The sequence below is a fragment of the Haemaphysalis longicornis genome, unplaced genomic scaffold (assembly GCF_048455015.1).
Source record: "Haemaphysalis longicornis isolate Haplotype H1 unplaced genomic scaffold, Haemaphysalis longicornis Haplotype H1 scaffold_4, whole genome shotgun sequence".
NCBI lineage: Eukaryota > Metazoa > Arthropoda > Arachnida > Ixodida > Ixodidae > Haemaphysalis > Haemaphysalis longicornis.
Genome location: NW_027526361.1, coordinates 8,509,532 through 8,520,873, shown reverse-complemented (window position 1 = coordinate 8,520,873; position 11,342 = coordinate 8,509,532).

Sequence of the window (11,342 nt, the reverse complement as noted above, 5' to 3'; positions counted from 1 at the left end):
GAAATACGCCACTACACCACATCATCTTCCCGTGCAAAAGAAGTTCGCACACTCTGCGAAATACATACAGCATCTTAAATGCACACTGCACATCATTCTCCCGCGCTTTGAAGAATGTCTGCATCTTCCTTTCACTTGACTCACACAACAGGCTATCAGTCGCTCACGACAGTTCTATAAGTCCCAAAAAAAAAAAACCCGTCCAAAAAACATTTTCGCTCACGACAGTTCTCTAAAGTCCCAAAAAAAAACCCGTCCAAAACACTTTCAATGATGATATACGATTCAACACAGACATGACACGTTCAACATGACGCAAAGCATGAACCGTACGTATACCCCTTACTGCACATATTCGCGAAGCCACTGAGGCTGCTTAGTCTTACGGCGCGGACGCGTAGACGTTGAACTTGCATTATTTGACGATCCAGAAACCCCCTCATTTTCCCTTGTGTTGTCTACATGGCTATTTGGATCTGTTTGTTCACTATTTTCTTCCTGACATTCTAATGGTTCCCGAGGGACAATGGATTCAGACCTTGCACTGGTAGAGACCTCCGACAGATCAGGGTCTGTCTGAACACTGGGGCTTGTCCCTTCTGACAACTGTAGACTAGGGGACTGACTGTCACAAATGTCCAAGTTAGACAAAGAGTACAAAAACTCTTTATGCCTCGACGAGAGTTCAACATTGTCATAGGAATACGGTGCCGAGCCAACCTCAATTCCTTTCGGAACGACTGTGAGTTTCGAAGCGTTCCAGATCTTTCCATCACTGAGCTTAAAGGTGAAAGGTGCAACCTGAGCTTGCACTGTCAACGGCTTACTATACTTCAGAAATCCTTGCTTACGGAATTTTACCTTCACGACATCTCCCACCTTTATGCGGGTCGGCTGCGCACCTTTCCTTCTGTCAAAGTACTGTTTAGCTTTATGCTGCTTCGTGAAGACCTGATTCCGAACATGAGGCAGGAAATTGTCCGATTCTGCTGCCTTTTTACGTATTCTGAAGTTGCTAATATCCACTTTGGAACGAGGCTGACGTCCATGCAGCAAAAAAGCTGGAGAAAGACCTGTCACTGAATGTGGTGTGACCCTATACGACCCAAGAAATTGTGTAATGCTTTTCGAAGCATCCTTGCCTTCCAGTCTGGCTACCTATAAATGTTCTTTGAGAACTCTGTTAAACCGTTCAATCTGGCCGTTAGCCTGAGGGTAATAATTCGACGAGAACACGTGGCGGATACCTTTTTCCTTTAGATACTCTTGCATTTGTTTGGAGACAAACTGGGGTCCATTATCCGTCACTAAAACCTCAGGGAGCCCTTCCCGACTGAAAGAAGAGTCCAACAACTTAATGACATCCTCAGTTGAAATGGAATTTGTGCCCAGAACCTCAGGCCACTTAGAGTAGTAATCGACTAGTGTAACAAGAAATCGGGGGTACGACACATCTAACGGACCGACGATGTCCATTCCCAACTTTTGCCAAGGCCCTTCAGGCCATTCCACTGGCTGCAACGGAGCTACATGAGGCTTAGCAGACTTGTCTGCCAGCTGACAAACGTGACAATGCTTTACATGTTCTTCAACATCGCGATCCATTTGAGGCCACCAGTAACGTTCCCGGAGAAGTTGCTTCGTTCGTACTATTCCTTGATGATTTTCATGTGCTAACTCGAGAAATGTAGGTACCAGTACACAAGGAATGACTACACGGTCATCACGCATGAGTAATCCGTCCACAACAGAAAGTTCATCCCTTACATGAAAGTAATCAGTTAAATCACTGTGTACCTTTTTCTTACCAGGCCAACCCTTTGACACATACTCTGCTACCTTCTGCAACGTCACATCGGCCTTCGTTGCCAGCTGCACGGTTTCTTTATCGACTACTGATGTTACCAGCGACACTATCTCTTCTTCCTGAAGTTCCTGACCGGTCTGAATGGGTAATCTTGACAGAGCATCAGCCACCAGATTTTCTGACCCTTTGCAATACTCGATGTCAAAATTGTAGTACAGCAGACGCGCTGACCACCGTGAAATTCTTAAAGGTCTCCGACCTGAGTCTCCTGCGGCTAACAAAGCAACTACAGCCTGATGGTCAGTTCTAAGTGTGAACCGTCTGCCCCAAAGAAAAATGTGCCACTTTTCGCACGCGAACAAACAAGCCAGCGCTTCGCGCTCTCCCACAGAGTATTTTCTCTCAGTCTCCGACAAAGTTCTAGATGCAAAGGCTATGGTTTCAAGCCGAGAACCATACCGCTGCTGTAGTACCGCGCCAATTCCCACATCAGATGCGTCGGTAGTTACTACTACAGGCAAGTCAGGATTAAAGACCTTCACGACAGGAGAACAAGTGAGGTACGCTTTCAACTGATCAAAACTGCGCTGAGCATCATCAGACCAACAAAACGTCTGACCCTTCCTGAGCATGAGGCGAAGCGGTTCAACTATCTCTGCATAGTTCTTTATGAACTTAGCATAGTATCCTGCAAGACCTAAAAATGATTGCAGTGACTTTATGTCCGTAGGAGCGGGAGCATGAACTATAGCTTTTACTTTGCTCTCCAAAGGTGAGATGCCCTCAGCCGAAATCTTGTGACCCAAAAAATCAAGTTCCTTGACCGAAAAAAGACATTTGTCGTTCAACTTCATGCCACTGTTTGCTATACATGTTAAGACTTCAACCAGGCTCGCGTCATGCTCAGCTTGAGTCTTTCCCCACACAAGAATATCATCAAGATAGCAAACAACATTTTTGCAATTTTTTAAGATCTGAGACATCATTTTTTGAAAAACCGCAGGCGCCGACGCCAGACCAAAACACACCCTCTTAAACCTGAATGAACCTTCATGAGTCACGAAAGTAGTTAAGTCCCTACTGCCCTCTTCCAGCAACAACTGATGATAAGCCGACGCCAAGTCAAGCTTAGAAAAACAAACAGCACCATGAAACATCTGCAACAGCTCTTCAACATGCGGTAAAGGATACCCATCAATGATAATTGCCTTATTCGGTTCCCGGAGGTCCACACACAGCCGAATGTCCCCGTTCTTTTTCCGGACGACGACGAGTGGCGAAACCCACTCCGAGGCGTCGACACGCTCAATGACATCATTGTCCTCGAGGCGTCGCAGCTCGCTGGACACTGGATCACGGAGAGCAAGAGGCAATCTTCGTAGCTTAGATGCAACTGGAGTCACACCTGGCCGCCGTTGGATCTTATGCGAGACGTCCTTGACAAGACCCAACTCGCCGTTGAAGAGATGTTCGAAACCCGGGGGCACGTTCACGGGACACTGCACTGCACACACCGATGCTAGTCGACACGTAAGAGACGCACCGTCGATCTGAATGCCCAGTTGCTGGATGGCGTCGAGCCCCAAAAGAGATGTCCCTTTGTCGGTGACGTAGAATGTGACGGAGCAAGACCGTTGCAAGACTTGAACAGGAGCTTGGAATGAGCCGCGGATGCCGATATGTTGTTTGGAAAAATTCCACAAGTTGACGGAAGCCTTGGACAGCGCATGCTGTTTACTGAAGTGACGCTTGAAATCTTCGACAGTCATCAACGACACGGATGCTCCGGTATCGACTAAGAGTTGCATGGTCACTCCGCTGACTTCGGCTTGAACGACTAAGTCCTTTCTTGGAGGATTGTTGACGCTGACTTCAGCTTGGACGACTAAGTCCTTTCTAGAAGAAGTGCTGACTGTTAAGACGGAAGATCTTGCGGGTGCGTTGATCTCCGTGGATGCTGGATGCTCTACAGGTTCCGGTGTCGAAGCGGATCCCGTAGCTTCCTTCGAAGAAACTCGATGCACTGGTGCCGGCTTACGGCACATCGATGCGAAATGTCCCCACTTATTACAAGAGTTGCAGCGCCGATTTCGGGCTGGACAATTTTGAAATGCTGAATTATGCCATTTATTTCCGCATCGTTCGCACAACTGAAGCTTGCCTGCCAACTTCTGCTGAACTGTACCGCGGAACTCTACAGCTGACTGCGGATGGAAACGTCCATCTTGGAGGCCACCATCTTGCCTTCCCGAACCCGGTGGAATGACGTCACGGCCTCCCCGGCTGGCCAGGCCATCTTGAATTCCTGTGCCGCCATCTTGAGCGCGCCGGCCTCCCCGGCGGCCCATGCCATCTTGATTCTCCACGCCGCCATCTTGAGCGCGGCGGCTTCCCCGACTGTCATCTTCCGCGACGCCACCTTCTCCTCGTCGACCTACTGCTTGTACTTGATGCGAACCGAAGGCTTGGTTCGCCAACGACAAAGATTCAAAACTCCGACCAATCTCTTCAGCTTTCTCCAAAGACAACCTTTCGCCATGTGCGAGCAGCTTTTCTCTAACCTGGGGGTTAGACGTTCCATGTATGATTTGATCTCGGACGCGCTCCGCGTACGTCAGCCCGAACTTGCAACGTACGGCTTTCTCCTTTAGAGCGGTCACGTATTCTAAAAAACTTTCCCCCCGAAATTGACGACGGCTTGTGAACTCATGACGTTCAACAAGCGTATTTGTGGACGCAGCGAAGAGCCGGTCCAGCTGCTCCAAAAGTTGGTCGAATTTCGAAATGGCCGGAGCCGAGGATGCGGTCACACTATAGTCGGTCGCGGAGTCGGTCACGATAGGGCTGGTTACATTAGCGTCGGTCACGTTACTGGCGGCGTCCCTCCTTGCTTCGTCCTGCTCCGCCTCAGCAAAATACCTTCGTTGCCCCTCCCTACCCAAAACACTGACGAGCGCCGACGCGCGTCGTCCGTCATTCCAGTCGCTGCCGCCAGCCGCCTCGAGATGGGCCTGAAACAATTTTTTCCAGTTATGCCACGGAATCGGAGGCGGCCCCGGCAATTCGAGGAAAACGGGCAGGTTATCGAAGAGGCCCATGCTGCCAAGCAGGAAGGAGAGAGATGCAGGAGCAGAAGCAGAAGAACGAAGTAGGGCGAGGCCTAAACGACGGTTCGACAAGCGTCAGCACAAAGAACGCTAGGCCTCGCGACGCCAGACGCGCCGGACAGTCACACTCGAGCGAGGTCAAACGCACTCACGTTTTCATTCTGCCGGACCCGTCGACGACGTCGTCGCAGCAGAAGACGCTCGGCGGCGACGGGAGCGAAGGCTCAGCGCGCCGGGCCCACGCACAAGCCCACGACACAACACTATTGTCTTCGTTAAGTAAACGATTCTATTCTATTCTAACTATACGAGGGTCCGAGTATCGCCCAGAGATCTTGTGTAGCAGCCCAGTTTCCGCGAGAAACACTAGCATTTAGTGAGGCGAAAGCTCTTGGAGGAGTGCTGGCACGGCAAAATGACGCAGTATAGATGGAACGACAGGTGTAAGATGGAACGACAGTTTTTCCCGTGTCTTCCTGTTAGGGCACACGCACATCCCCGTTTTGACTTCTTAAAGAGACCTGGCAGTGTGTACATGTCAGGGCTTTCGCCTTCGCTCTGTAAGGCGATAGATAAGGACACCTGGCTATTCTTGGCTTTTGCTACCCAACGTCACCAAAGCGACAATTTTATTTCAGGATTTGCGTCTAAAGATTACTCGTACGAATTTAGAGAAACAACTTTCAGGACGTTTAACACCAAGACCCTTCACGAGGTTAATGAACATCACGTGGCTATATCTCTTGTGTGCATAAAGTTATACAAGAGCATGTAAAGGCTACTAATACAAATGCACATAAACAAATTACAGCATTTTTAGAAATTTGGCTATTCTAAATGGGAAATCATTGGACGTGACAGCTGACTACTTTTCTTCTACCACGACCCATTTAGTACGAGCCTCGTCGTCCAGTAGAGCCCCGCAGCGGACAGACAGACAGACAAATAACTTTGTTAAAGTTCCTGAGGGACTATCCTGATTGGCCTCTAAGGGTCTTCATCAGGTAGTCGATGGCCACACCCACGCAGGAGGTGAGAAACCTGAACCAAGAACATTCCACCGATTTGAAGACGCGTTTTTTGGTGTTATCAGTAATTCCGTCCAGCCATATTTTGGTTACACTGAGTTAATTGAGTGGCTTGTACGTATAAGCTCATAACGTTTTTCTTTTAACCTGTCAGGTGGCTCAGTGGTTATAAGGCGTGCTTCTGAGCGCAAGAACGCGTGCTTGATCCCGACCTTCATGTTTCAGATGTTCACGTGGCCTTCTCCCAGTATGCCAATGGGGAGGCGTCGTCTTTGACTTAAAGCGGCACGGGAGCTTGCTTGTAGTCTCTTTTTCGGTATGTCGATTTCTGCTCTCTTCCACCTCCTTTTTCCACCTGTACGGAACGAAAAATCCGACCAACGAGAGCCAAACAGCTTCTCTCTACTCGCTGTTACGGCAATAACGGAACTGCTTGAAAAAATTATTGCGACAGAACGACTGACTTAAGTGCACTCAAACTTTGCGCGAAGGTCGCATTTTGTGGTCTTTCCTTTTCTGTGAGAATACACTCAGCCATATATGTATTGCTGCCACATATTTTGGGGGGATTCTAAGAAAAAAAGTTTTCATCTATGGGCTCAAAATAACCATTTTCTCGAGCTTTTTTACAACTACCTGCACGGGGCAAATATCTGTCGCGCTAGCTTTTTTTCTTTAGGTGGAAATTGTTTTTATGCCATGCTAAGAAACGGAGGCACTGTTGCCAAATTGAAACAAAATAGACCATACATCCAGGTCTTTTTAAAAGATTTCAGTGCCAGGGATTCACTAGTTTAGAAAATGAAAAAAAAGCGTAAAGGCAGTGGGAATTCGGGAAACACGCGATCCCGACTCGGTGCGCGGCGAGCGCTACGAGACCCGCGCGGCTCTTCGACGAGGGCACGGAAACCTTGCGTAATAGTATGGAAACTACAGGAAGGTTCGCTTGCGCCTCGTGAGGTGGTGCCACCGCCTCGGCGTGCTTGGAAACCCGGAGCTCGAGAGTCGCTTCGGCGGCGAGGCGGTGTGGCGAGTATAGTGAACTAGAGTTCAACTTCACTATAGTGGCGAGCGGAGACTTCAGCACAGTGTTGCCAACTGTAGGGTTTTCGCCCTACATGTAGGGCGTTTTTGGAATTTTTTCTCGTTGTAGGGCCATATGGGCGTTCAGCCATGCTTCAGCCCGGCGTAGGGCGTTTTGCGTTTTCTTGTTGGTCTTTCAATTCTAAGCCAAAAGCCGCGAAAGTATGAAAAATTATGCCGGGTTGTCATAGAAACTTTGGTCGCTGTATAGAGTTTCTGCAGCTCGATCCGCAGACAAGGAGCTATAAAAATTTGCACTTATCACTGAACGACAGAGCGTAAGCGGCATGTGTACGGGGAGGGAAGACGTTTGTAACTTTCACAGAAGGCATTTTTTTTTCACCTGAACTGCTGAAGATTAGTGCAGTGTATTGCAGATTAGTACAGAGGGTTACTGGAGTTGCCAGTTAGTAAAGAAATGAAGATATGCCACACTGCTTGCACAAGTGCAGCCAGTACAAGTGCAAAAAATACCAGTAATACTATTTGTAGCAAGCAGTAGAGTTTCAGCATAGTGGAACGAGTGACTATCGGCACAGAGCTGCCGACTGGTATAGACCCTTTGCAAAATGGCCAAATTGTTGGCAGAAAAGCAGCAAGCCACTCTGGCAACACTGTGCACCCGCTGCGCCGCCATTAGAAAGGAAGCAAAAAGGCTGCGAGCACAGCGTTTCAATGGAGTAGCTACCGTTCACCGTCCACGTAATTGCATACGCGTTCCGCGAAGTGGTGTTTCCCACTGCAGGATGGGAAAATAACTTTGCCGCCCTTCCTTCGATAGAAGAGCGGCATATTCAGGATTTTTATTCTTCGATGTCGACCACTGAAAGGTCCTACGAGTACGAGCGATCATACGTCAGCGTTACGTTACGTCCTACGTTGCGCCATCGTCAGTGTTGACAAACAGCAGCAAGCAAAGGTAGGATTTGTTGCTAATAAAGAATAGCCTTAGTGCTGCCTCCTTGTTTGGTTGTCGAGTTTTAATTGTGTTTAATCGATGCGCCCTTGCCCCGTGGTAGCGGTGGCTAGCCGCTAGGAACGGGCCATGAAGGGTCCGTCTCTGCTGAGCGCTCACTTTGCGTATGTTCAAACTTTCAAAACTATTCGCGAAAATGACCAAAGCATGCATAATGAGACTGATTTTGATGTCTCTTTTAGAGGTCATGTTTGCGATTCACCGCCTCTGTACTTGCGGCGCTTAATTTTTCCGTCGGTGAATGCGGTGCTAATGCGGGAGTGATAGGTCGCACGCGTGCGTTAGCAGCGAGCAGAGGCAGTCGACCTTGAGAGGAACTCAGAGGAAGGAACAAACACAGAAGAAATAGGAGAAAAGATGGGCACGTCTCGCCTCGCCCCAGACGAGCCGTTGTGCAGCGGGTAGGTAAGCGGAAGCGATTTGACCAGCGTTAATCATCGAAAGGTAGCGCAAAACACCACTCTAGGAGAAAAATATGACTACGGCGATGGGGCAACAGACTCATGCGGCAACAGACTCGTGAAGCCGTGGGCGAAACCGTGCAACCGCAACGGCGTTGCTACGACCTGCTTCCTTTCTAATGGCGGCGTCGCGTTCACCACCAGTGTTACCACCGCTGAATTCTCAGTGTTGACCGCCTTTTTGCAAAGGGTCTATACATTGTATAATAATACGGAACTCTACATACTTGTTGCTTGTATGGCTGCAACGATGGCGTCAAGCAATTCGTGACTGCCTGTCGTTAGCGTGAGATAGAGGTCACGAAAGATTCGGAAGCCGATGGCGAACAGATAAAAAATTCAGAGCGCTTCCATTCTGCGAAGAAAGAATGCCAACAAAGCTGGGGGCAGTTCAAAAAGCGGGAAAAGCAAAACACGCGTGTTTGTATTTTGCGATTGCGTATACCTCCTAGTTAACTATCTGAATGAAACATGGAAAGGCTCCAGTTTTATTGAGCGGAAAAACTCGGGTATATATGTCTGTTTTTCTTCCGAGGGAGCGTTTGTAGTGAAAGCAGATGGGCATTTCCAAATATTTAGAACTTTGTGTTCATGAAACTCCGAAATCATAAACTACGTGAGTACAAAAATTATTTACAAGTTGGAGCATTCTGAGGGTTGCCTGAACGGCTGATTGACACATAATTTGTTTCTGGAGGTATACAGTTGTAATGAAACCATGGTTACAGCAGTTTTCTGTAACCATTCTAACAGAACGGTTCTGGATCGGTGAGCGCCGGAGTAGAACGACTGCAACCGCTCAAGCAAAGTGGGACCCGTCGAAGACGAAGACGGGAGCGCTAGAGGGGTTTTGGGAATAAACCCAAAGAGTTGGCGTCGATTGCCTTTGGCTCTTGCCTGGCTCCCACGCCGGCGCCGTTGACACGGCAGCCGCGTGTAGAGGATCGTCTGAGTCAGACCTACACCACGAGGCTTGTAGCAGCACCTTGTACGTATAACAACAACAAAAAAATAAACGCATTTTTCATCACCACCAGGAAACGTGTGGTTGGTGAAACGGAAGATCGCCGTAAGAATGCTCGCGATTATCAGAATTTCTGTACAATTTTTCAAGCGCGAGAAATAGACACGCTGTGCGGCGGGCATTGGCCATGCTTGTGAATGACCGCCAGGGCTTGCTATAACTGTCATCATTGACCAGCACGGTCGTTAGACATAAGATATAAGCAGCATTTGCACACGCTTAAATTGCGTAAGCAGCTGCTTGCTTTGGGTAATTCCTTTCGGGGCATAGATTTAATTTCCGGAGCTTCCTCCCCGTTCCTAGGTCAGGCTACCATAGCCACGGCCTCCTTTACTAATCAAGGGTATATAGCGGTTTCTGGGAGGTTTAATACGTGCTGTTCTCAATATTTTACGAATATATACGTTAAGGCCTACCTTGATTAATGTTCAAATATCCACAGTCGAACCTCGTTATAAAATGGTAGTATCGGGCGGGTAAATTATTCCGTTATGTCCGATATTCGTTGTAAGAGTACAGGCAGAAATCGGCTCGAACGAATCTGGAATCTGGCTTGCGCAAAAATCCTAGATCCGGAAAAGCCTTATTCGAAGCTTCCAACCCACTATGAACGAGGTAATTCTAACCTGTCTTCTTGCGGCATTTCAAACTAAATGACCTGGAACACGAGTACTTGAAATGACAGAGAACAAAGTTAGTTTGATCAAACTGGCCTGCGTTATTATTTGTTTCAAGAAGGCTATGATCTTCATCCGGTGGCTTTTCTACAGTGTCCACGCAGAAAAGGGCATTTTCTATTCCTGCAGTTTCGGACGTCGGGAGTTTTTCCTACAGTAGCCCCTCAGCCTCCTGGACACGGCGTCCGCACTATTATCGGTGGTTCACTTTTACTGTCGTCATCGCTCTCGCTGCTGCTGTTTTTTCTTGGGGAGATCCACAATTTAAAGAAAATGGTTGTGTTATCTTTCAAATTTATGGTTTTTCTTTTTTAATGCAAGTTTTCGAGTTTTGAACCTCGCGCGATTCGTTACGGCCAATATTGCGCACGGCTCTTGTGGTTTCGGTTTCGGCTTCGTTATAAAAATAATGATGGACACTGAAATGAAGCACAACCAACCAAAGTTTGTATGTATTTCATAATAACTGATGATAATAATGTTAAACTGTATAACGGAGTCAACGCTAGAACGCACAAGGGCGCCCACCAAGGCATGGTAGTGCTTCTCGGTAGAGTGAACTAGAATACTCTAGTTCACTCTACTCTCAGTAGTATTAACTCTATGACTCTCGGTGTGCTAGGCATCGCTGACGCTGGTCGCGCCAATGACTCTGGTGTATATTTTGAGAACATCGAAGGAATCGTTTCTGTTGCCGTGCATAGAGGGCAACACGTTACTAGGGTGTCTCTAGCCCATGCTCTAGCCATACCTACAGAAGAACGGAATATTGCCGTTATTCCTTCCAAGCCGTTTCCTGCAACATTTCCTTTCAGGAAATAAAAAGGGTGAAACGGGTGTGAGAGGAGGTTGGGCCATAATCAGCTTAGCCTGAAAACTAGTTATAAGCACTGCGTATCTAAAAAAAGGAGACTATCTTTGCTTTGGCTGTGGCAATTTAATGGCCAAGAATTAAATTGCTACTGTTTGATCAGTCCAGTGATGTGAGTTGTGCGTTTTGGGGAACTGTATGATCTCGGGTTATAACCGGCAATAAAACGAGGGGTTATGGGACAAAGATTCGAAACGCGTATTTCCAGCTGATATCCAGACGCAAGGTGCACACATAGACTATGGGTGCACAGACTGCGTCTACAAGCCGAAACCGAAACCTACAGGCTTAGCTCTCGTGAGATCTCG